Source organism: Balaenoptera borealis (genome assembly GCF_965194805.1).
Source record: "Balaenoptera borealis genome assembly, chromosome: 1".
Lineage (NCBI taxonomy): Eukaryota > Metazoa > Chordata > Mammalia > Artiodactyla > Balaenopteridae > Balaenoptera > Balaenoptera borealis.
Genome location: NC_138860.1, coordinates 23,405,366 through 23,430,989, shown reverse-complemented (window position 1 = coordinate 23,430,989; position 25,624 = coordinate 23,405,366). Strand labels below are relative to the sequence as shown.

Genomic DNA, 25,624 nt, shown 5'->3' with positions numbered 1-25,624 from the left:
CTGAAATAATTCTCATGCCTCAGATGTGACTCTATTAAAATATTATTCAGAGGGTTTGTGTGTGTGTGTGTGCGGGGGGGCGGGCATTGGGATGGTGGGCATAAGATTGGTGTTGGGGGAAAGGTTATTATAAGTACCTTATGGAATCAGAAATTTGAGGTAGGTCTCTAAATTTCTGAAAATTGGTCAGATATGCTATGAAGTATACTATAGCATTATCCTTTATTAAGAAGAATATATAATTAGTGATTTTGTTGTTATGACTGAAAACTATACCCTTGCCTTGTCCTTAGGGAATGTCCACAAAGTTATGTTTTCTTTGGCTTGGTAAGTGTTACTTGCCCACTGAAGTATTTTATATTTAAAAATAAAATTAAAGGGAATTCCCTGGCAGTCCAGTGGTTAGGACTCCGCACTTTCACTGCCGAGGGCCCAAGTTCTGTCCCTGGCTGGGGAAATAAAATCCCACAAGCCGTGCCGCCTGGCCAAAAAACCCCAGCAAAACAAAACAAAACAAAAGATTAAAAATATAAAAATAGTATGTGCTATTATAGAAAATCAACAAAGTATGGAAAAGAACAGGTTAATCAGTCAACTAATATTATTGATTAGCTTCACAAATATTCATTATTACTGTCAGGTTCAGTTCTCTGGCCTGGAGATATATAGATAAATAAGATAAGAGTCCCGAGGAGTCTCTCAGGATGGCAGAGTGGAAGGACCTTGAGCTTACCTCCTCTCACGAACACACCAAAATCACAACTAACCTCTGAACAACTATCGATAAAAAAGACTGGGACCTACAGAAGAAGATCTTCTACATCTAAAGGCATAAAGAAGAAAGCACAGCGAGATGGTAGGAGGGGTGCACTTGAAATGTAATCAAATCCTTATCCTCCACCCCCCCACTCCCACCCCCCACCTTGGGTGACCTTGCAGAGACTCTGCCACAGGTGTGAGAGTTCTGAGGCCCACATCAGGCTTCCCAGCCTGGGGGTCTGGCATCGAAGAGGTGCCCCCCCCAGAGCATTTGGATTTGAAGGCCAGCGGGGCTTAATTGCAGGAGCTCCACAGGACTGGGGGAAACAGACTTAACTCTTAAAGGGATTGCACAAAATCTCACGTGCACTGGGACCAAGGGCAAAAGCAGTAACCTCATAGGATCCTGGGCCAGACCCACTTGCTGGTCTTGGACAGTCTCCTGGGGAGGTGGGGTGGGGGGGGTGGCTGTGGCTCCTGCTGGGGCCATAGAAGCTGGTGGCAGATATACTGGGGATTATTCATCTGCATGAACTCTACTTGAGGCAGACATCTTGCTTGGGTCATTAGCACCAAGACCCGGCCCCACCCAACAGCCTGTAGGCTTCAGTGCCGGATGCCTCAGGCCAAACACCTAACCGGGTGGGAGTACAGCCCCACAGCCCCATGCATTAGCAGACAGGTTGCCTAAAGACTTCTTGATCACACAGCCCTGCCCACCAGAGGGCCAGGACCCAGCTCCACCCACCAGTGGGCAGGCATCAGCCCTTCCTGCCAGGAAGCCTACACAAGCTTCTAGACCAGCCTCACCCACCAGGGGGCCAGAAATCAGAAGGAAGAAAACTACGATCCAGTAGTCTATAGTCTGCAAACGCAGGCTAGACACTACCCTGGGACCGCTGGCCCCTGGCCCTTGGGTGAGTGCACTGCTTGGACCCATAGGACGTCTCCTACAGAAGGCTACTTCTCCAAAGTTGAGAAACGTAATTAACCCCAAATGAGGTGGCAGAGGAATGTGTTTCAGATGAAGGAATAAGATAAAACTCCAGAAGAGCTAAGTGATGTGGAGATAGGCAATCTACCCGAGAAAGAGTTCAGAGTAACGACTGTAAAGGTGATCCAAGAACTCGGGAGAAAAATGGATAAGTTAGAAGGATTTTTAAACAAAGAGTTAGAAAATATAAAGAACAACCAAACAGTTGAACAATACAATAACTGAAATGAAAAACAGACTGGAAGGAATCAGTAGTAGAGTAAATGAAGCAGAATGGATCAGTGAGCTGGAAGACAGAGTAGGGGAAATCACTACTGTGGAGCAGAACAAGGAAAAAAGAATGAAAAGAAATGAGGACAGTGCAAGAGACCTCTAGAACAACATTAAGCGCACTAACATTCGCATTATAGGGGTCCTAGAAGAAGAGAGAGAGAAAGGGTCTGAGAACATATTTGAAGAGATAATAGCTGAAAACTTCCCTAACATGGGAAAGGAAACAATCATCCAAGTCCAGGAAGCATGGAGAGTTCCATACAGGTTAAACCCACAGAGGAATATGCCATGACACATTGTAATCAAAATGACAAAAATTAAAGGTAAAGAGAAAATATTAAAAGCAGCAAGAGAAAAGCAACAAGTAACACACAAGGGAACTCTCATAAGGTTATCAGCTGATTTTTCAGCAGAAACTCTGCAGACCAGAAGGGAGTGGCATGATACATTTAAAATAATAATGTAAGAGTCCCTGTACTCAGGGGGCCTACATTCTAGTAGGGGATGGAGGAGAAAGATGAATATACCAATAAATCAGTAATCCAGTTATTCTCATGTTATAATAAGTGCAAAGAGGAAGATAAAATGTGTGGTGGGAAAAGGTGGGGGAAGAGGCTGCACCAAGGCTTGACTTGATTGGAGTGATTAGGGAAGGCCTTGCTTGGAGGGTGAAGTTTGAGTTGACTTGAAAGATGAGGGAGACAGTCATGCGGAGATCAGGAGGAAGAGCATTTTAAACAAAAGATATAGTAGGTCCAAAGGCCTTGAGATGAGAATAAGCTTGCTTTGTTCCCAGGGGCAGAAAGCAGAAAGAAAATAGTGTCCATAGCAAACCCATAGTAAACATCCTTTGAGTCTTTTTTGATGTATAGTTTGGCTTGTATTTATAGAATTTGTATTCTGCTTTTATCACATTTGCTTCATAATATAACATTCCCCCATTTCACAATGAATGCTTTTAGTAAACATTTTTAGTTTTGGCATAATTAATTTTGTAAATGCATCATGATTTTCTTACCTATTCCCTGATAATTGGACATTTAGATTTATTTTCTTCCCTCCCTTCCTTCCCTCCCTTTTTTCTTTCTTTCTTTCTGTCTGTCACTATTATAAATGTTACGTGAGTGCTTTTGGATTGAAAGCTTTTTTGTTTCTTAGGATTGGTTCTCAGAAGGAGAAATATGAACTGGGGCAAAGGTATGAATTACTTATTGCCAGAATACTTTGCAGTTACCATCGTATGAGAGTTCTTAACTATATCCTGGCTTGCATTATTATCTTTTTAAAAAATTTTTTTTAAATTGTGATTACATATTTATAGCATAAAATTTACCACGGTAACCATTTTAAAGTTACAGTTCATTGGCATTGAGTACATTCACCATGTTGTACAACTATTACTACTGTTTAGTTTCAGAACTTTTTCATCACCCCAAATGGAAGCCCTGTACCCACTGAGACTGAGCAGTCACTTTCCAACACCACCCCCCCAGTCCCTGACAACCACTAATATGCTTTCTGTCTCTATGTATTTGCTTATTCTGGGCATTTCATATAAATGAAGTCATAGAGTACGTGACCTTTTGTGTCTGGCTTCTTTTATTTAGCTGAGGTTCCAAGGTTTATTATGCCATAGCAAGTGTTAATGCTTTATTCCTTTTTATTCCTTTGTTTGGTACGTGTTTGGGTATGTGTTTGGATATACTACATTTTGATTCTCCATTCATCTGTAAATAGACAATTGGGTTATTTCTACCTTGCAGCTATTGTGAGTAGGTAGAGTTGCTATGAACGTTTATGTACAGGTATTTGTTTGAGTACCCATTTTCAGTTTCTTTGGGCATATACCTAGGAGTGGAATTGCTGGGTCAAATGGTAATTCCACTTTTAATCTAATGAGGATCAGCCCAACTGGTTTCCACAGCTGTACCATTTTACATTCCCACCAGCAGTGTATGAAGGTTCCACTTTCTCCACATCCTCTGCTAACACTTGATATTTTTGCTTTTTATTATGGCCATCCTAGTGAGTGTGAGTGAAGTGGTATCTTATTGTGATTTTTGATTTGTGTTTCCCTAATGACTAATGATGTTGAATATCTTTTCATGTGCTTGTTGGCCATTGAAATTTTTCAATTTAAAATTTTTATTGATGTATAACATGTATAACACGTACAGAAGTATACCTATCATTTGTGTTGTCCATGTAACCAACACCCAGATCAAGAAACAGCTTCCCTCATGCCCTCTTACAGTTAAAACGTCTTCACAAAGGGTAACCACTCTGATTTGTAACAACGTAGATTAGTTTTGCCTGTTTTTGTACTTTCATAAATAGAATCATACAGTATGTATTCTGTGTCTGGCTTCTTTGGCTTAACTTTGTTTGACCCATTCATCCATATTGTTCATTTTATTCCATTGTGTGAAATACTAGTTTGTTTATCCATTCTACTGTTGATGAACATTTGCATTTGTAGTTTCTAGTTTTGTGATATTATAATGTTCTGAGCATTCTAGTATTTGTTTTTTTTTCTTGAGCTTGTGTGTGCCGACTGTATTTGGCTTCTATAGTGGTTGCACTAGCTTCAGGTTTAGTATTATTTTTGCAGTGTTGCCATCGGTATAAGTATTTCCTCTACTTTGTTGGTTGGCTTTTTTTTGTTTGTTTAATTTTAGTTCTTTTTTGGACATAAGGAAGTTTTTAGTGGTTTCCTTTTTTCATTTCTTTGGTTAATTTTAAATTTAGAAAGTGACCACTCCATCTAGAGTTTTGATATGGAGAGTCAGCTCTGAGTCAGATAATCTTGGTATGAAGTTGAAGACGGATCAGATGTAAGCATACTTGAAAAAAAAAAGAGAGAATATTTTCTGACCTGGGGACCTGGCATTGTTTTGTTTTCTTATTAGATTTTAAGAGTGTCCTCCAGTATTTTTTACAGTAATTATAAAAAACACATTTATTTTTAACCCCACAGTGGGATCTAAGTGACTTATTGAGGCAGGAATAAATATTACTGTCATTCTTTGTTCTTTGAGCTCTATTAACCTTCTATGCCTTAAAAGTACTTTATTTTAAAATTACAAAATAATGCATATGTGATATAGAAAGCTTGAAAAATACAGAAAAGCTTTCATAAAATGAAAGTAATACCGCTACTCTAGAAAAAACCACTTTTGGTGTATATACTTCCTATTATTTTAATGCAATATTAGTTTTCTGTTGAACATAATGTTCTATAATGTGATTTCTCCCTTAATAATGTACTGTGAATACTTTGCTCTGTAATTAAATATTATTCTTTTTTTAACATTTTGGTCATGAGTATTTTTTTTTTGAATTTTATTTTATTTATTTTTTTATACAGCAGGTTCTTATTAGTTATCCATTTTATACATATCAGTGTATACATGTCAATCCCAATCTCCCAGTTCATTCCCCCCCCAGCCCCCCCCACAGCCACTTTCCCCCCTTGGTGTCCATACATTTGTTCTCTACATCTGTGTCTCAATTTCTGCCTGCAAACCGGTTCATCTGTACCATTTTTCTACGTTCCACATATATGCGTTAATATATTTGTTTTTCTCTTTCTGACTTACTTCACTCTGTATGACAGTTTCTAGATCCATCCACATCTCTACAAATGACCCAATTTCGTTCCTTTTTATGGCTGAGTAATATTCCATTGTATATATGTACCACATCTTCTTTATCCATTCGTCTGTCGATGGACATTTAGGTTGCTTCCATGACCTGGCTATTGTAAATAGTGCTGCAATGAACATTGGGGTGCATGTGTCTTTTTGAATTATGGTTTTCTCAGGGTATATGCCCAGTAGTTGGATTGCTGGGTCATATGGTAATTCTATTTTTAGTTTTTTAAGGAACCGCCATACTGTTCCCCATAGTGGCTATATCAATTTACATTCCCACCAACAGTGCAAGAGGGTTCCCTTTTCTCCACACCTTCTCCAACATTAGTTGTTTGTAGATTTTCTGGTGATGCCCATTCTAACTGGTGTGAGGTGATACCTCATTGTAGTTTTGATTTGCATTTCTCTAATAATTAGTGATGTTGAGCAGCTTTTCATGTGCTTCTTGGCCATGTGTATGTCTTCTTTGGAGAAATGTCTATTTAGGTCTTCTGCCCATTTTTGGATTGGGCTGTTTGTTTTTTTAATATTGAGCTGCATGAGCTGTTTATTTATTTTAGAGATTAATCCTTTGTCCTTTGATTCGTTTGCAAATATTTTCTCCCATTTTGAGGGTTGTCTTTTCGTCTTGTTTACAGTTTCCTTTGCTTTGCAAAAGCTTTTAAGTTTCATTAGGTCCCATTTTTAAATTTTTGTTTTTATTTCCATTACTCTAGGAGGTGGATCAAAAAAGATCTTGCTGTGATTTATGTCAAAGAGTGTTCTTCCTCTGTTTTCCTCTAAGAGTTTTATAGTGTCAGGTCTTACATTTAGGTTTCTAATCCATTTTGAGTTTATTTTTGTGTATGGTGTTAGGGAGTGTTCTAATTTCATTCTTTTACATGTAGCTGTCCAGTTTTCCCAGCACCACTTATTGAAGAGACTGTCTTTTCTCCATTGTATATCCTTGCCTCCTTTGTCATAGATTAGTTGACCATAGGTGCATGGGTTTATCACTGGGCTTAAATATTATTCTAAATGATGATTTTTTAAAAATAAAAGCATGATATAAAGTTTAGTTTTTATCAAAGTAGTACTTATGGTCAAATAGTTCTACAAGGCTTAGACTTGGTAGGGGGGGAGTAGTCCCTAGCTTTTTTTTCCCCCCTCTAGAATCCAGCTCTCCAGAGGAACGACTGCTGTCTTTTACTTGTTTCCTCTACAGTTTTTTGGTATTTCCAGATAACATGCTTAAACCAACATTTCTTAACTTGCTCCAGTTTTAGAATTTCTTTCTTGTCTTCCCACTGTGGAAGATAGGAGTTTAGTTTTTAAGCATTGCCTCCCTCCCCACGATGTGTACTTCCCACATTCTAGATATGGTTATATGACAAATTTTGGTTAACCAAGTTTGCTTTATTATGATTACGTAATATTTACATCTGCGCCATGTTGTGTATGCTCTGATTACATTTTCTTTTGAAGCAACGTTTTGTTTTATCCAGATTTAATGAATCTTTGTGTTCATTTACTTAGTTTTCCATGCATTCATCACTTATTCAGCTCCAAACTCTCCTTCTGATGTTTAACTCTCCTTTCAATACAGTCAAACACATCAAGTAATCTTTCATTGTTTTTTAGTTTTTTTCGTGGATACCTTTAACCTTCTGTTACAATTTGGACCGGCTGCTTCCTTGGCTGGCTTCTTGTAGTGGAACTTTTCTTCAGCATCATCATGGGAATTCTCTTTGCCTTTTTTCTGTGTGCTTATTACTGCTAGTAGCTCCCTCATTATTGAAGCATGGGAAGCAAATTCTTTTAGACCTGGACTATTTAAGAATATGTTTTTTAGAGCCTCTTCTGACCAATAATTTGGCTGTAGTTAGAAGTCAAGGTTGGAAGTTATTTTTCCTCAGAATTTTGAAGGCATTGCTCTAAGTGTCTTCTAGTTTCCAGTGTTGCTGTGAAAAATCTGGTGTCATTCAGATTCCCAGTCCTTTGTTAAAAACCTGCTTTTTCTTTCTGGGAGCCTTTAATATCTTCTCTTTATTCCTGATGCTCTGAAACTTTTTAGTGATGAGTCTTAGTGTGATTCTGTAAAAAGAAAAAACAACAAAAAACTCATTGTGCTAGACCTTTTTAATCTAGAAACATATGTGCTTCAATGCTAAGAAATTTATTATTTCTTTGATAATGGGCTCTGAAAAGGAAGAACTCCTGTTATGGGGTTTTTGGGCCTTCTGAACCAATTCTTTTTTTTTTTTAACCTCTTTTTTTTTTCCGTTTATTGTCTTTGTTGTTGCTGTTCTTTTCTTTATATTCCAACTCTTATTGAATTTAAAATTTTTAGTGTCTTTTTTTAATTTCAAAAGTTTTTTTTTTGGTTTGTTTTATGAATGTTCCTTTTAATAACATTCTTTTTTAAAATATTTATTGACTGATTTATTTATTGCTGTATTGCATCTTCGTTGCTGCATGCAGGCTTTCTCTAGTTGCAGCGAGCGGGGGCTAGTCTTCGTTGTGGTGCATGGGCTTCTCACTGCGGTGGCTCCTCTTGTTGTGGAGCACGGGCTCTAGGCACATGGGCTTCAGAAGTTGTGGCACAAGGGCTCAGTAGTTGTGGCTCGCGGGCTCTAGAGCGCAGGCTCAGTAGCTGTGGCATGTGGGCTTAGTTCTTCCGCAGTATGTGGGCTTAGTTCTTCCGCAGTATGTGGGATCTTCTCGGACCAGGGCTCAAGCCTGTGTCCCCTGCATTGGCAGGCAGATTCTTAACCACTGTGCCACCAGGGAAGTCCCAGTAACATTCTTATTTCACCAATGAATATGTTTTTCTCCGTCTGAGGATATTAATCTCACATAGTTTGAAATTTTTCCTGTTCCCTGGTTTAATGTATTTGTTTTTGTATTAAAATTTCTTTTCCTCTCCTTCTGTTTTGCTTCTTACTTTTCAAGTTAAAGGGTTTATTAAATGTTTGATGGTCCTTGGCTGTCTCTTCAGATTTATATGTGAGACTTTTTTTTTTTTTTTTTTACTTTTACTTTTAAAGTGAAAGGGATTTCCCTGGTGGCGCAGTGGTTAAGAGTCCACCTGCCAACTCAGGGGACACGGGTTCGAGCCCTGGTCTTGGAAGATCCCAATGCTGTGGAGCAACTAAGCCTGTGTGCCACAGCTACTGAGCCTGCTTTCTAGAGCCCGTGAGCTACAACTACTGAGCCCTCATGCCGCAACTACTGAAGCATGCGTGCCTAGAGCCCGTGCTCCGCAAGAAGAGAAGCCACCGCAGTGAGAAGCCCATACACCCCAACGAAGGGTAGCCCCTGCTCACCGCAACTAGAGAAAGCCCACGTGCAGCAATGAAGACCCAACACAGCCAAAAATTAAAAAAAAAAAAGTTTTGTCAAGGTTATAAGAAAAGAAAAAGATGAATGGGATTGTGTTGGGTAGAAAGAAGGGAAAGACATAGGTCTAAAATGTACAGCAGAGGTGAAGAGCATAAAGGGTCCAGGGACCTATGAAGAAGTAATAAAAGAAAAAGTGAAAGGGAAGGGGTATTTTCATGGGCACAGCTTATAGGATGATGTTCCTCTTTGAAGGGTAAACTAGTGGATCTGATTTTCTTTGTGAGATCTTCATTTGCCAGTGTTGGTAGGTCTTTTTTCTTTTAGGCATTTGTTTTCCATAGAGAGATTTTCCTGCATAAGAGAATAAACTTGACTGCCAAGATTCTGTGGCTACGTTGGGGAAGAGGAGGGTAGTAGGTGGATGGTAGTTACCATTCAGTATTTAGACTTGCACTTCGTTCCCATTATACCTTCCTTCAGAAATGGCCTTTGTTTGTAGTCTCCCTAGTGTAAATTTTCCAGAGTGAAGGACTGAGTGTCTGATTGGGCTTCTTGGGTGGTGGAGTCTGGGAGTTGCTCCTTGTATAGTGTGTTGACCAGTTCTTTTCAGCCTACACCACTCCTGATTCCTGAACTTTTCTAGGCTTTTTTTCTGGGCACTTACCCTCAACAACTTCACTAGACAATTTCTGTTTTCTTCATCCATTTGCTTTCCAGCTTCCAAAATTGTAGTTTGCTACAATTAGTAGTATGTATGTGTGTATATATAGTTTACTATAGTTCTCTTTCTTCTTTTGTTTGTGTGTGGTCTCTGCCTTGAAAAAAATTATTTATTATTTAGTGTTGGACTTGAAAGAAGTGCCACTGTTCCATTCTGCCAAGGAGAGGGTGAAGTGTTTGGGTGAGGCGTTCTCTGGTCTTTGTGTCGGGCGGGGCTGTCTGCTGTGTCACTCAGGACCTGCCCGCTGCGTCACTCAGGACCTGCATGTGTGCTTCTTTTATCGGATAAACGTTGGGCTAGTTTTGTGACTGGTTAAGGTTATTAAAGTTTACTTTTGAATGGACTGTGAATGCTTTTCAACTAATTTATTAAAATATGGTAATTCTAGTAGGTTAAACTTAGATATAATGTATTATTATTATTATTATTTTTATTTATTATTTTTGGCTGCGTTGGGTCTTCGTTGCTGCACGCGGGCGTTCTTTAGTTGCGGCAGCAGGGGCTACTCTTCCTTGTGGTGCTCGGGCTTCTCATTGCGGTGGCTTCTCTTGTTCCGGAGCACGGGCTCTAGGCGTGTGGGCTTCATTAGCTGCGGCACGCGGGCTCAAGCTGCTCCGTGGCATGTGGGATCTTCCAGGTGCAGGGCTCGAACCCGTGTCCCCTGCATTGGCAGGCAGATTCTTAACCACTGCGCCACCAGGGAAGCCCGATATGTATTTTTTAAAATGATCTAATATTGTATTAGAAGGATTTATAAAACATTCTCTTTTGGTACTTTATGGATAATCTAAAAGGAGCGTATTCTTTAATACAAGGGGGATGTGAGGTTTAGGTTTTTAAGATGTTCAGTACTTTCAGGGTAAGAGTATTAATTAGTTTGCTAGAGCTGCCGTAACAAAATATTGCTGACTGGGTGGCTTAAACAACAGAAATGTATTTTTCTCACAATTCTGGAGGCTAGATCTAAGATTGAGGTGTTGGCAGGTTTGGTTTCTTCTGAGGGCCTCTCTCCTTGGCTTGTAGGTGGCACCTTGCTGTGTCCTCACATGGTCTTCCCTTAGTCTGTGTCCCACTCTCCTCATGTACAGATACCAGTCATATTGGATCAGGGCCCACGTATATGACCTCACTTTACCTTAATTGTCTCTTTAAAGATCCTGACTCCACATACAGTTACATTCTGAAGTACTAGCCATTAGGACTTCAACATATGAATTTGGGCTGGGGGTGTGGGGAGATTAATAAAATTCAGCCATTAAAAAATATTTTTATTGTCTCTTATGCTTTGAAAGCAGTATTGTTTCAAATACACTTGAGAAAGGAATGTATTTTTGTAGCCCAGTGGAAATAGTATGGGCTTCGTAGTCAGATATATAGGCCTGGTTCGAATCTTAGCCTTTCCTCTTAGTAGTTCCCTAAATTATTTAACCTCTGTAAGACTTGCTCCCAAATCGGTGAACTGAGAATAACAGTATATCACAGGGTGATTGTATGAAATTAAAGACTATGTTTGTTAAAGTGCCTGGACATATACTTGCCTCTCAAATATTCGCTATTGGTCTTTCTTCTTTCCTAAAATACTATGTTTTGTGTATCCTTTTTTTTTCTTATTTAATATCAAGGAATGTCAATTTCAAATATAGACATATATTATTTTTTAAATTACCATATGCTTTTCTATTCGCAAGTGATTTTCAATACTGGCAGTTTCATAAGGTTCAACCTAAAAATGTATTTACCCAGTCTGTCCCTTGGTGAAATTTCCCATCATCGCAAGTTGTTGGTTTAGCATTCTTATACATACGTAATACACTTACTTAAAGTGAAACCTATGGAAATGTAATCTGCTTGATTAGTGCATATCTACATTTCAAAGACTTTTAATGTTTAAGGACAAACAGCTTTTCAAAATGCTTATTTCACCTTTATCAACACGATATGATCGTGCCCTTTTCCCATTCTGATATTATGGAAGTTTGAAAGGATATCTTGTTTTAACTTGGTTTTCTTTGTCTAGTGAGCCTCAGTATTTTCTGTATCTTTATCAGGCTTCTCTAAATGTTTTGTGAATTGTCCATTTTTATATTGAGGTATTTGGGTTCTTATTTTTTAAAGATATCTTTTCCATTGCTTCTAGATTTGTCTTGTGTAAAAGTTGAAAATTCTGTTATTGTTTTCCCATTTGTTAATTAAACTAAAGAGAATAGAACCTTTTATTTCCTGGATGAAGAAGCTGAAACCTAAAAGACCACATCCATACACACTTGGTAGTTAAGGGAAGGATTCTCTGTTCAGATTGCTCAAGTTTGAACCCTGATTTTATGGTTTAGTACCTTTATAATCTTAGGCAAGCTCTTTAACTTCTAAGCCTCAATTTCTTCACCTGCAAAATGGGAATAACAACAGACAGTATCTATTTCATGATTATTGCAGGAATTAAATGAGACAGTGGTTGCAAAGCTCCTATCCAGTGCAGGTCACATAGTAAGTAAGTACCGTGTGGAGTGTTAGCTGTGAGCGGTAAGATTAGTTAATGGTTGTGGGAGTAGAATCCTTGATTCCAGTGCCCTTTGTTTATTGGCATTCCTAACCTTTTCACTAGAAACCCCCTCAGCGTTTAATACAGAGTAGTATTTATTTTAAATAGTATTTATCATTTTTCATTTCAAGACAGAGTATGTGTTACCAGCTAATTGTAATTAGTCTTAAAACAATTTCTTGAATACATCTATTTAGTTGCTTTTGCTTTTTCTAATTTTGTGATCATAGTTTAAAAACAGAATAATACTAATATGACATTGTAACTCAACAATACTTTAATAAAAATAAAAACAAAATACACCACATTTAAGAGGGATTCCTATTGTAACTCACCATTGGTTTTCAGTAGCAGTCAGTAACTGACCCACGTTTATGATGGTTTTGCTTTGGACCTGGTTTTGTTACAACACAGGCTCACAGGCACAGCAGGCACACCCTTGATGTATCTTGATTGTTGGGAAAGTTACGGCTTGCACATTACAGGAACTGTGACGAAAGGCTGGTAGATCTTGCTTGGTTAAATAATAAGAAAAACTGGTGGCTTTTCTTTTTTTTCCCAGTAAAATTTAAAAGTTAGATCTTTGTATCCAGTCTGTTTTAAAATTAGATTATAATTTATTCACTGTTTAGCCATCATTAGTAGTACTTTTTGTGGTATAGCAGGACTGTTTGAAGGGCAGATGTAACACTTTGTTTTACATTTCAAGCTTTATTTTGTAATGTTCTTACTGTCTTTTCAAAGTAATAAGTTATGCTATTTACAAGTTGTGTGTGTGTGTTTTAGATTTTTAATTTAGTATTTCCTATTTGCATTTCAGAGATTAACAAGCAGTTTGACTGCTCCAGGTTCATGTTTTTGGAATTGTTTTTCTGTTGTTCAGATTTTCTTTCATTAGCCCTGTGAGCAATCAACACTATATACTGACATCATCCCTATTGTGTATAAACTGTTTAACCCTTCACAGTCCCTACTGTGATGTCTAGTTAATGTTGATTAAAGTATATGCTTGCAGCCATCTTGTAATCTTTTCTCTTAGGGCTTATCTAAATAATGCAAATTATGCTTATTTTCAAATCTTGGTTTTTCTCCATTTACAAGTATTTGTTGCTTTTTTGTGCTAATTAGCTGAATAAAAAAAAGGAGGATTTATACTGTTTGGTCTATTATATTCTGTTATTACTATATTCCAGTGTTTTATGTTAACACATATAATTTATTTTGGTTGTTGTTTGTTTTTCTTTTTTATTGAAATAGAGTTGATTTACAAAGTTGTGACAGTTTCAAGTGTACAGCAAAGTGATTGAGTTATACATATCTATCTATTCTTTTTCAGATTCTTTTCCATTATAGGTTATACAAGATATTGAATATAGTTCCCTGTGCTATACAGTAAATCTTGTTGCTTATCTGTTTTATATGTAGTAGTGTGTACCTGTTAATCCCAAACTCCTCTAATTTATCCCCCCCTCTTTTCCCCTTTGGTAACCATAAGTTTGTTTTCTAACACATATAATTTTTAAACATTGGTATTTATTGCTTGTGGAGAAGTCGCTTGGTAAGCAGTCTTCCTTTGTTTTTACATAATACATTTCTGATTTTTAGTCATTTTCTTTACAATCCTAAGTGATCAGCATTTTAAATTTTGACCGTTTAAACCCATAGCCATATGCTACTTAAATTTGTGAAATTTTATGTTAAGTGATTTGTTTTACTATTTTGTATATTGGCTAATGCTCTAAGTTTTAAAACTTTACGTTTGGAAAATACTAATGTTTTTCTTAATGTACTTTTTCACAGTCCTTCTGATTGATATTCCCTGAGTGTTGTCTTTGAAAAATAAACATGACTCATAGCACTTAAGTAGCCAGGCATGCCTATAATGAATGCCTCTATGTACATTTTGAGGCTGAGGTAGAATAAACACAGCAAGCAATCCCTTTTCTTTTTGAAAATGAACTTGATGGTAGTGTTAAATTTAAAGGTGAACAGAATTTTAGTTTTGGAGAAAGAGAAAAGCAAAGGTTTATATTAGAAGACATACTTTTTTCAATATTCTCTAAATTAATATAGAATATTCATGTATAATTAAAAATAATTTTGTAGGAGCTGAAGATTGCCATCTCTTAAATAATTCATTTCAGGGGTTATTCTTCACTAGCTCTTAAATATGTACTTTGAACTCTAATAAAGAGGTATATATGTAGTTTAAAAAATCCTTTAGAAGTTTTAAGGAGTTTCATATCTAATTTTAAATGTTTGTTTTGTCAAATTTTTAATTTATTTTTACTTCGAGAAAATGACTCTTAAGGTAGAGTCCTCATTTTGGATGGTCAAGAGCCGTTGATTAAACAATCCATTTTTTGGGCCATTGATTTGTGGTGCCCTCTTACCCTTTATTAAATTGTCATTTAATTTTTGGTGTCATGGAGTAAGTTCTTATTCAGTTCTGTTTGGCCATTTATTCTTGTGCTCATACCTTAATGTTCTTAATATTGTGGCTATAACTTACAGTATGTCTTAATGTCTGATCCTGCAAGTTAATTTTTTTAAAAGTTGATTTAGTTGTTGGTTAACCTTTTATTTTTGTATAGACCTTTTAGGTTAAGTTTTGAGTTCCTTAAGGAATCCAACTAGAATTTGAGATTGCATTAAATTTACAGATTAATTTTGTAGAGAAATGATGTTCTCATATTTGTGGATTGTATTGGTTCTTTTAGATAGGTGATGTCACTGGCAACAGTGCCAGTTTTCTCTCTTCCCTTCTAAAAGTTACCTTTTCTTTTTCCTTTCTCGCAGTGTTGGTCAGGGCCTTCAGCACTGTGCGAGTCAGCATGGTGGTATCTTTTGACTTAAGGGGAATGCATATGAAGTTTGTCTGTTTTATATTTGTTATAGTATTTGGTATATATAACCTTTCCCAGTTAAGGAAACTTTCTTCTATACCTGGTTTGCTAAGATAAAAATTATTAAACAGGTGCTGATTTCTTGCAGTTTTTCTGCTTCTGTTGAGATAATCATATATTTTTTCTTTTAGCTTTTAATAATGGAGAATCTTGTTTTCTTAAAGTACACTATTGGATTTGGTTAGTCAATATTTTATTTAGGATTTTTTTACACCTACTTTTGTAAGTGAATTGGCCTGTAACTTTATAGTGTTATTTGGTTTTAGAATCAAGATTACCAGCCTGATAAAATGAGTGAGGCAGCTTTTGCTCTATTTTACTTTCTGAAAAAACTTACTTTAGATGAGGATAAACTGTTTCTTAAAATTTACCTATTAAAAAAATCTCAACCAGAAATTTTTTTGGAGAGGAGCATTGCCATTTTAATTACCTTAATCTTTAAAAAAAAATATTTATTTATTTTATTTTTAAAATTTATTTGGCTGTGCCGGATCTTCGTTGCTGCTTGCGGTATCTTTTAGTTGTGGCATGCCAGATCTAGTTCCCTGACCAGGGGTCGAACCCATGCCCCCTGCATTGGGAGCCTGGGGTCTTAACCGCTGGACTACCAGGGAAGTCCCAGTTTCCTTAATCTTTTTTTTTTTTTAATTAATTAATTAATTTTTACTTTTGGCTGCGTTGGGTCTTCATTGCTGTGCGCAGGCTTTCTCCAGTTGCGGCGAGCAGGGGCTACTTTTCGTTGTGATGCGCGGGTTTCTCACTGCGGTGGCTACTCTTGCTGTGGAGCACAGGCTCTAGGCGCGCGGGCTTCAGTAGTTGTGGCTCGCGGGCTCTAGAGCGCAGGCTCAGTAGTTGTAGCGCACGGACTTAGTTGCTCCGAGGCATGTGAGATCTTCCCTGAACAGGGCTCGAACCCATGTCCCCCCCACATTGGCAGGCGGATTCTTAACCACTGCGCCACCAGGGAAGCCCTCCTTAATCTTTTGATCTGATCTTCAATCTGTTTTTCTTCCAGTCTATTCAGATTCTCTGTATTTTCCTGTGATAATTTTGGCATTTCATTTAGATTACACATTCATCAGGGTTTAGTTACCCTTGTTAGAAAAAGTCTGTCTAGTTATTTCCCTTCTCTTGGGTCTTCTTTTTCTTTTTCTTGATCAGTTTCACTAGAGTTTTTATCTGGGTTATATTTACCAAAATAGCTTTTGGTTTTGTTAATCTTCTCAGTTGTTCTTTTGGTCTAGATTTTCATTGATTTTTGCCCTTGTCTTTGATAGTTCCTTCCTTTTTATTCTTTTGGCTTTTCTCTGTTGGTTTTAAAATTTGTAACCTTTTCTGTTTCCTGATAAATGTGTTTAAAGCTATGTATTTTTCTATTAAGTTCTGCCTTTGCCTTTTCTATATATAGAAAAACATATTTTCTAAATGTTACTTAATTTTTATTGATTTCCTTTTTAACATAAAGTATTTAATTATACTTCAGGAGCTTCTTATAGTTATTTTCTACTTTCTGCTTTCTCATTTTATTGCAGTTATTATCAGAACATAACCATAAGATAGATTCTTTGGAATTCAATGAGGCTTCCTTTACTCCCAGTACATGGTTATTTATATAAATGTTTTAGATATGCTGGAAAAAATACATGCTTTCTCTTACATTGGGGCAGAGTTCTGTGTATTTCTAATTTGAGCCTTCTAATTGGATTGTTTAGGACTTCAGTATTTTTGCTTATATTTTTTCTGCTTGATCTATCAGTTCTGAACAGAGTAGATTAAAGAATAATTGATTTTTCTCCTACAGTTCTGTTAGTTGTTAGATATATTTTGAGGCATATATATGAGTGAGTTTCCTTATGGTGGACAGATTTTATTCTCTTGTTTTCTTAGTGTATAACTTCTTTATATAATTTAAAATTCCTTTCAATTTACTTTTTTGGGAAAAATTTCATACCTTTAGGAAAGTTACAAGAATATTACAAAGAAAATTAATGTATTTTTCATGTAGATTCACCAGTTAATATTTTTTCATATTTGCTTTCTTACTAATTTTTCTTTGTATATCCATGTATTTGGCACACTGTATGAGATTCTCACACAACACTTTACCCCTGAATATAAGCATGGGCACTCTCCTGTGAAATCACAATACAGTTATCTTGTTCTAGGTGTTTAGCATCGATAACCATAGTATTATCTGATACACTGTCTACCCTCAGGTTTTCTTAAATTCCCCAGTAATGTTCTTTATTGCTCTTCTCCCCTTCTCTCCATTTATCAGTTACATTTAATAAAACTGTCTCTTTAGTCTCCTTTGATCTAGATTCTAGAACATTTCTTCAGCCTTTTTTTTTCTTGATATTACCATTTTGAGGAGGCCAAGTCAGTTGCTTTGTAAGACATCCATTATTTTGATTATGTTTGTTTCTTTGTGAGTATATTCAGGCTAAACGTTTTGGTACAGGAGTATTATACTACATAGTGAGGTTGTATTCTTTTCAGTCCATCATCTGGAGGCCCATGATGGCAGTTTTCCTGGATACTGGGATGTTAAGTTTGATTGCTTTGTTAAGATGGTGTCCACCAGATCTCTCCATTTTAAAGGCATCCTTGTCTCTTTATAATTATTAAATGATCTGCAGGGTGATACTTTGAGACTGAGTGAATATCCAACAACTTCTGCTCCAGTGTTTAGCATCCGTAATATTGATTTTTGCTTGAATCAGATATTATTATAGTAGTTTAAAATGGTGATTTTCCTGTCTCTATTATTCTGTTAACTGCCATTCCTCTCTAATTTTGCCTTTTTATCGGGTATTAATATTGCTCTTCCATTGTGAAGCAACTATACTCCAATAAAAATTAAAAAACAAAACAAACAAAAACAACAACAAAAAAGCAAAAAAGATTGCTCTTCCAGCTTTCTTATATCTTTTATATCTTTTACCATCCTTTTATTCTTCCTTACCTCTTCCTGCTTTCCACTGGATAGATGGAATTTTCTTCTGTTGGTTTAAAAGGTATATTTTCATTTTGTGTGTGTGTCTTAACCATTTGCTCTTAACTTAAAACATAGTTCTGTTTATATACTTTTTTTTTTTTTTTGGCTGCATTGGGTCTTCATTGCTGCGCGCAGGCTTTCTCTAGTTGCGGCAGGCGGGGGCTACTCCTTGTTGCGGTGCACAGGCTTCTCATTGCGGTGGCTTCTCTTGTTGCAGAGCACAGGCTCTAGGCGTGTGGGCTTCAGTAGTTGCAGCACGCAGCCTCAGTAGTTGTGGCACGCGGGCCCTAGAGCGCGAGGGCTTCAGTAGTTGCGGTGTGCAGGCTCTAGGGCACATGGGCTTCCGTAGCTGTGGCACACATGCTCAGTAGTTGTGGCTCGTGGGCTCTAGAGTGCAGGGTCAGTAGTTGTGGTGCACTGTCTTAGTTGCTCTGCGGCATGTGGGATATTCCCGGACCAGGGATCGAACCCGTGTCCGCTTCATTGGCCGGTGGATTCTTAACCACTGCACTACCAGGGAACTCCCTGTTTATTTACTTCTGTTGGTTTCTTAAAAATTACCAATGTCTCTATCTTCTCTAATAAGACAAGTATTTTAATACACTTTCATGTTCTTGGGTGAGGTTTACCCTCACCCAATTAAGTGGATATTATTTAGGATTTTTAGTTCTTACAATTATGAGTATACTTTGTCTTTCCCTTTCTTTTCCTTTTTTTTCCTTTTTCTTTCTTTCTCGCTCCTTTTCTTCCTTCATTTCTTTCTTCTCTCTTGCTTGTTCAAGTTTTGAAACTCATATCTAAAAATATACGAATACTCTTGTACGTAGAACAACTTCATTCTCTTTTAACTTTACCACATGAGACGTTACTGTGTTAAATAAACATTGTGTAAAGGGGCTTTTGGTTCCACTGGGTGCTCTGAGGGAGGTTCCTTCAGTTCTTTGCAGCTGTTACCTTATCTTTAAAAAGGAATTAAGAATACTGACCTTGCAGAGGTTTTGTGAAGATTGAGGTCATACAGAAGCATATAACTAAATAATAATATTAATAATTGTAAAAAAAAAAAAAACAGTAAGCAGAGGTAAACTCTTAATACCACTGATTAAGAAGCAAAGATTTAAATTAAAAAGTTAAACAGGTTGATTTCAGATTTGGATCTCATTAGAATGTGATGTTAGAATATACCCAGTAGGCCTTATGCATTATTTTTTCATATTTTGTTCAGTTTTAGTATAGCAAAAGAAAACAAAAAAGTGTATTTTTTTTCTGGTTCAGGATTCAGTTCAGATGGCATGTTGGGTTTTGTTGTCATGTCTCTTTTAATATGGAATGTTCTTCAGTCTTTCTTAAGCTTGACTTTTTTGATGAGTAAAGGTTATTTGTATAATGTCCTCCAAAATGTCCTCTAATTTCAGTTATTTTTTGTTTCAGTATCTATGTTGTTGCAAAGCACTACCATTACAAAACCTGCAGTCCCTATGGGTGATGATTTAACATGGTTTTAACGTTTAAATTGTTATACTTCACCACTGGTAGAATATTCGTTTCTTGGCAAAACAGAAACATAAATAATGGGTTACTTTGGGTATATGTCCCGCATATAGGAATGGTGTCCACTACTTGACTGGAGCACTTTTATTGTCTTTTTCAAGAGAGTCTGAGAAAGGAGGGGAGAGATAAGAGGGGGATTTAATTAAGTCTTCTGACCTAGACGTCTCATCAGAATGAGAGAAACAATGCAGCTAGCAGCTGTGGCCACTTGTTCAACTTATGTACCATATTTATGTCACTGGTCAAATGTTTTAATTTTCATTTAAATATCTAGAGAAGAACTGAAGTCTTAAGGAGGCAGCTGTGTGTGAGGAATAGCCTATCGAACTGCAAGATAAACAGTAATTTTTAACCCTTTGCTGCCCAATTTACATCTGTATCACCTGATTATGATGTGATTTTTATCACCTCATTTTATCACCTGTGATTTTTTTTTAAAGCATTATTCATTTTAATTAATTAATTAATTTATTTATTTTTGGCAGTGTTGGGTCTTCGTTTCTGTGCGAGGGCTTTCTCTAGTTGCGGCAAGCGGGGGCCACTCTTCATCGCGGTGCGCGGGCCTCTCACTGTCGTGGCCTCTCTTGTTGCGGAGCACAGGCTCCAGACGCACAGGCTCAGTAGTTGTGGCTCACGGGCCTAGTTGCTCCGCAGCATGTGGGATCTTCCCGGACCAGGGCTCGAACCCGTGTCCCCTGCATTAGCAGGCAGATTCTCAACCACTGCGCCACCAGGGAAGCCCATCACCTGTGATTTTTATCACCTGATTTGAAATGAAATGGTTATCTGTATGATCAAGTTTTCAACTGTTTTCCTAGACCAAATAAGTCAAATTTCCTAGAAACTGTTAAAACTGAGTTAGAGCAATATACATAAGCTAAATCTCTCCTTTTAGGCTTAATAACTAGAGAATAATTGTGGTCTCTTTTTGTTATTGTATATTTTAAGTGTTATTTGATGAATAGTTAAACTTTTGAAGAGTACTTTCTGAAGCCAGCCCTCCCCTGCACCCCAACCGAAGCTTCACCAAGGCTATATGTGGTCTTCCTAGTTTTGTAATATGGCTTGGGTAATTTCAGGGACCATTTTACTTTAGAGATCAGGAAATTGAAGATCCAGGAGGGCTGAACTCAGCTTGAGTCCTCCAGACTCTGCTGACCTGGTGCCGGGTCTGATTGGCAGAGGGATCAGTTAGGTGGGTTTCCCTGGCATGCTTTTAGCATAAGTGTCTGAAAATTGGGTTTTCCAGTGAGGAGTACTTTGTGCTAGACATGGCTGTCTGTCTCACTAGCAGTGGGACTTCTGGAAAAGCGTATTAAAAGATAGCATGAGCCTTTTGCAGCTAAGTGGCTTATGAGGTCAGTCAAGGAAAGAAAAAATAAGCCAGCTTCAAAAAAGTCTTCTTCAATTAAAGTTGTGGGAGGAAATAAGGACTGTGTCAAGATACTGAGAAAACTAGTTTTCTAAATTTTTAGCCAAATAGAATATCCTCTTTAGTAGTAGGGAAATAAAAAGAATACTTGTTTAGTTGCAGGCATTACATATCTTGAGGAAAAAAGAGGACAGTTCTAAAATTAAAATGTAGCCCATAAACATTTTTAATTTTTGTGAATTGAATTACTCATCGTTTTGAATGTTGCCTTCTGCTAAATTACTCCTTTAACATGAATTGAGTTTGACTATTTTGTTCAGTCATTCCTGAATGTTAGATGAAATTCATTTAATGTTTTGAACTTTATATTTTTAGATGTACTCTAAGAATTACACAGCTGTTGCTTGGAGATGTATGTGAATTACTGTGAGAAACAGGATCATGATTTAGGTCCTATGCCAGCTGATAGTCAGCTGCCACAGAATTAAAAGATTAAGCTAACACATGAGAATATGGGTATAAAATCATGCTTTAGAATGTTCTGAATATGCCTACCTTGTTTCAGGTACCTAGTAGTCATGACAAAGTGCGTTTCGTCATTGGAACACTGGCTTTAGGTTTTCTATTCAAAAGCTGGGAGTATTTTCCCCTCATTTTGTTAAGAATTAGAGTTAAGTGTGACCAGCTAACTACTCATGTCAAGATATATTTCATTAAGTCAACTTCAGTTTTGGACTTCATCTGATTAAAATTAATTGATTAGGAGAAATATTTAGTTTGAATCTTTTGCCATGATTAATTTGGTGGTTTTAAGATTGAGTTGCTCCCAAGGTTCAGTTAAGTAGATCTGACACTGTATGTTGTTTTCTAGATGCCTATTTTCCCTCAACTGTATCAATTCCATATGTTTATTTAGTGCATAAATAAATACATACGTATACAGAATTTAGAAGGTTAGGTTCTAACCTTCACTGACTATGCTTTAGCAAAGGTGTCTATAAAGTAAGAGAAGTTTACCATTTACTTCAAATACAAAATTGCATATTATTTCTTTGGGAGATGATCGCTAATTAAAAAAAAAGTTTAAAAAGATTAAAATAGTGGTTGTCCATGTTTCGTGCTGTCCATGTTTCATGTAATCCATTTGCTCACTTGACATTCAGCAAATACTTGAATATACTTCAGGTATTAACACTGTAGATAGAGGTGATGCAGTTCTCTATACCAGGATGTGCACTGCCTAATGAATTGTTATAATGCAGTAAGAATCATGCTGTGATAGGAGTACTCCTGGAGTTCTGTGGTGCTTGCAGACCTACTTGAGGGGTGGTGTGGAAAGGGGCCAGTCCAAGAAGAATACTTTGATGTGACCTGTAAGGTATGGATTGAGCAGTAACAATTAATTAACAAGATGGTGAGGGCAAAGAAGGCTTTTGAACATTCAGGAATAGCCTGATTAAAGGAATGGAGAGAAGAGAGACGGTGCCCCAGTGGAGCAGCAAGATCTAGGAGATTGTAATGATGTCATTTCACTGAAGCAATCCCAGAAACAGACTTTGCACTGCTTCAAGATGTCCTCACTCAAATTGGAAAAAATAAAAATATTGCATGTGCTTATGACTTTTCACAACCATTTAAGAACAAATGCCCTTGAACTCTGAATCTAGCAACGTTCCAGTGAAGCCCTGTAGTTGGTTCCCAAGATAAAATAATCTCTGCATTTCTAGCCTCACCTCAACATTTATTGCATGCACATTCATTTCAGCTGCTTCTTATGGTAGACTGAAAAGAGAATTTTACAGCTTATACTATGTAAGAATAGCAGGTATATTCTCAAGGCACATTAGTATGGCTACTTCTTCAGCAGGTTCCAGCGGACAGTCTTCACTGCAAGCAGCTATTGATTGTTATTAACTCTACTTTGTTGGTATTATTAGAAAAGTACAGCACTAAGGCCTTCTCGTCAAGCAACTTAAAAAAAAAAGTAGCAGTTACCATTACACCTTGTTTGAACATTTTGTAGAAGTACAGAACAAGAAATTCAGAATTTCTTAAATGTCATGCAGTTTGTATTTGGCTGAAGACCAGTGATAAAAGTGGGGCTGCTGTTTTTCAGATTACGGCCAGTCATTCTCTTTGATCACGCTGTGCTATAATTACTTTCAGAACACACTGACAGAGTGTGTGACAAAACATCATATGCTAGTGATTCCTAAATTCCTGTTAGCTTTTATCATGTTTATTCTGTTGTCATTGTCAATCTCGTGACTACTGACTTTCCATCTATGTATTTTCCTCCACTTCCCAGCCAGCGCCTGCATGAAGTTTTGGTATTCATCTTGCAGTTCAGGCTTCCTCTTGTAGCGCTGACAGCACTCTTTGGTACTTCCATCTTCTCACGCTGCTGGGTTACTTGTCTCCCTCCCTGGGGCATGCTGCAGTGTGCTAGTGGAGCAGACCATAAGACAAACATGGCCTCTCTACCTGGAGCGTCAATTTTGCTGAAAGATTTTTGTGGAGAACATCCTATTGAAATAGGCTCTGTAGTAGAGTGAATTGCAAAATATTCACTATATTTTAGTTTGAAACTTCCAAGAAATTTGTTTGCTGTAGGCTCTGCAGGGCTCCTAGACTTCTTTAGGGTATGTGTGTTGAAAGCCTACTGTGTGCCATCTCCTGTAATCTTCAGATACTTTTTCTGGAATATTTGTTTTATGATAGTCATCATAGTCTAGTCCTCAGAACTAAAGTATGCTGACCTTGTTTGATTTAGCTAATATGTGCCAAGGGTGATATGGTATGTCATTTAGGGGCTGAATTCCTGGACTGTGTGGAAGAACTATATATGGAGAAAGAGGAGAGAAGTATGCTTTCCCAGCTGTAGTGGACAGACTGTTTTTCAGGGCAGAATTTCACCACTTATGAAAAGTAGTTTTGAGCAACATTTGGCAGCTAGTGAGTGTTGAATGTGTTTGCCAGATTATATAAATATCTGGTCTGGAACCATGAATGTCCAAGAAATACTCTTGGGAAATTAAGAGTTTCCTTAGGGTAATAGGAAAACCAGGCATGCTCCTTAGGTGGTTATTTTTAAGCCTGAGAAGCATTGTTTATAATTGACTTAGTGTGACTAATTATCCTTTGTACCTGAATATCATATTCATATTTGTCTTATTTTAAGTTGATTTGTAAATCAAATATTAAAAATTAACAAAAAGCAACTTCTTATGACTTGAAGAGTCCATAATCCTTATTAAGTCACATACAGTAGCAGTTAAATTGAAACATGAAGCTAGAATTATATTGCAGTCCCATAGAGATGAGCTAAGCAACAGCCATTTGCAGCAGTATACTTGTGACATTTCAAGGCTATTATGAACTCCCAGATCCATAAATAACCACTGTAGCCTGTAATAGGCACCAAATTAAATAGGTACCCAAGGATGAGTAGAAATGGAGAAAGCCCCATTGGCATGCAGGTGATAGAAAGTTCATCAAGCTCACTCTCCGTGCACCAGACTGGCAGAGTGGAAAGTTCCGATTCTTGTATTGCTTGAAGGATGACTTCATGCATGCCACGGATCTTTAGGTTTGTTTGTCAGCACGTCAAATGTTAAGGGTGCACTGTAGTTCTTTGGTAGTGTTGCCGTCACTTGTGATCCTGGAATCCCATTTATTTGCTGTCCTCATTTACCGAAATGCTGTTGCTGCTGATACAAATAATGGCTGACATTATTGAGTGCCCATCACGTGCCAGATACTGGAAATGCTTTATGTACATGGTTTTATTCTCATGGCAGTTCTATGACATAGGAACTCTTACATTCCACTTTAGAAATCAGGAGGCTTAGGCTAAATAGCAACTTGTTTAAGGTCACATATATGTGTGCACGGAAATGTCAGAGCTGGAATTGAAATTGATTCAGGTTCAACTCCAGATTCTCCGCTCTTAACTCCCATGCTCCAGCACTTGTAAAGATACCCACTCTGTGCCCTGTAGAATCTAGTACTGATGATCTAGATCCCAGAAAGAAATTTGAAACCTTGTTGAAGTACAGGCTGTTTTGGGGGGAGGGAGGGAAGTATATAGTCCATATATCAATGATTTGGATAATTTGTATATGCTTAGCTACAGTTCTGTGGTGAAATCTAAGATCACCACTGTCACCTGGTCTTAACTATAAAAGTGATGTGGTAATGTGAATAAACTGTCTTTATCAGTTTATGCTGAAAATGAGATTAGTGGAGCCATCAGAAATGTAAGTCTATTTTGTAAAAGGTCCTAATTAAAATATTCTTAACTGGAGTCTCTTATGCAGAAATAGTAGGACATCATGTTTTCTAGGTAATATTAAGATGCTTATCTCTGTTCAGAAAATGCTGATTATCCGGCTTCTACCCGGAGAGGGTGTAGGTAGGAATGCTATTTTGGAGGGCCCTGTAGTAATTCAGGAAATAATGCATTAAAGCAGTGACAGTGGGACAGATGGAGGGGGTATTAGTAGAGACTTAGGTGGTGGAGTTGACTGGGCTTGGT

At 37.3% G+C, this 25,624-nt stretch overlaps 1 protein-coding gene and 1 long non-coding RNA gene across 13 annotated transcripts in view; one reads left to right on the top strand and one right to left on the bottom strand.

The window, feature by feature from the left end:
- The window catches only part of ENAH (ENAH actin regulator), a 156,925-nt gene that overhangs the window by 34,129 nt on the left and 97,172 nt on the right, over positions 1-25,624 (top strand). The gene's annotated exons all lie outside the window — the stretch shown is intronic.
- On the bottom strand, positions 8,640-20,925 carry LOC309609128. Its single transcript, XR_014233278.1, has 2 exons — positions 20,463-20,925; positions 8,640-20,136 (listed from the first exon to the last, which is right to left on the bottom strand). It is a non-coding gene; the product is annotated as an uncharacterized lncRNA (long non-coding RNA).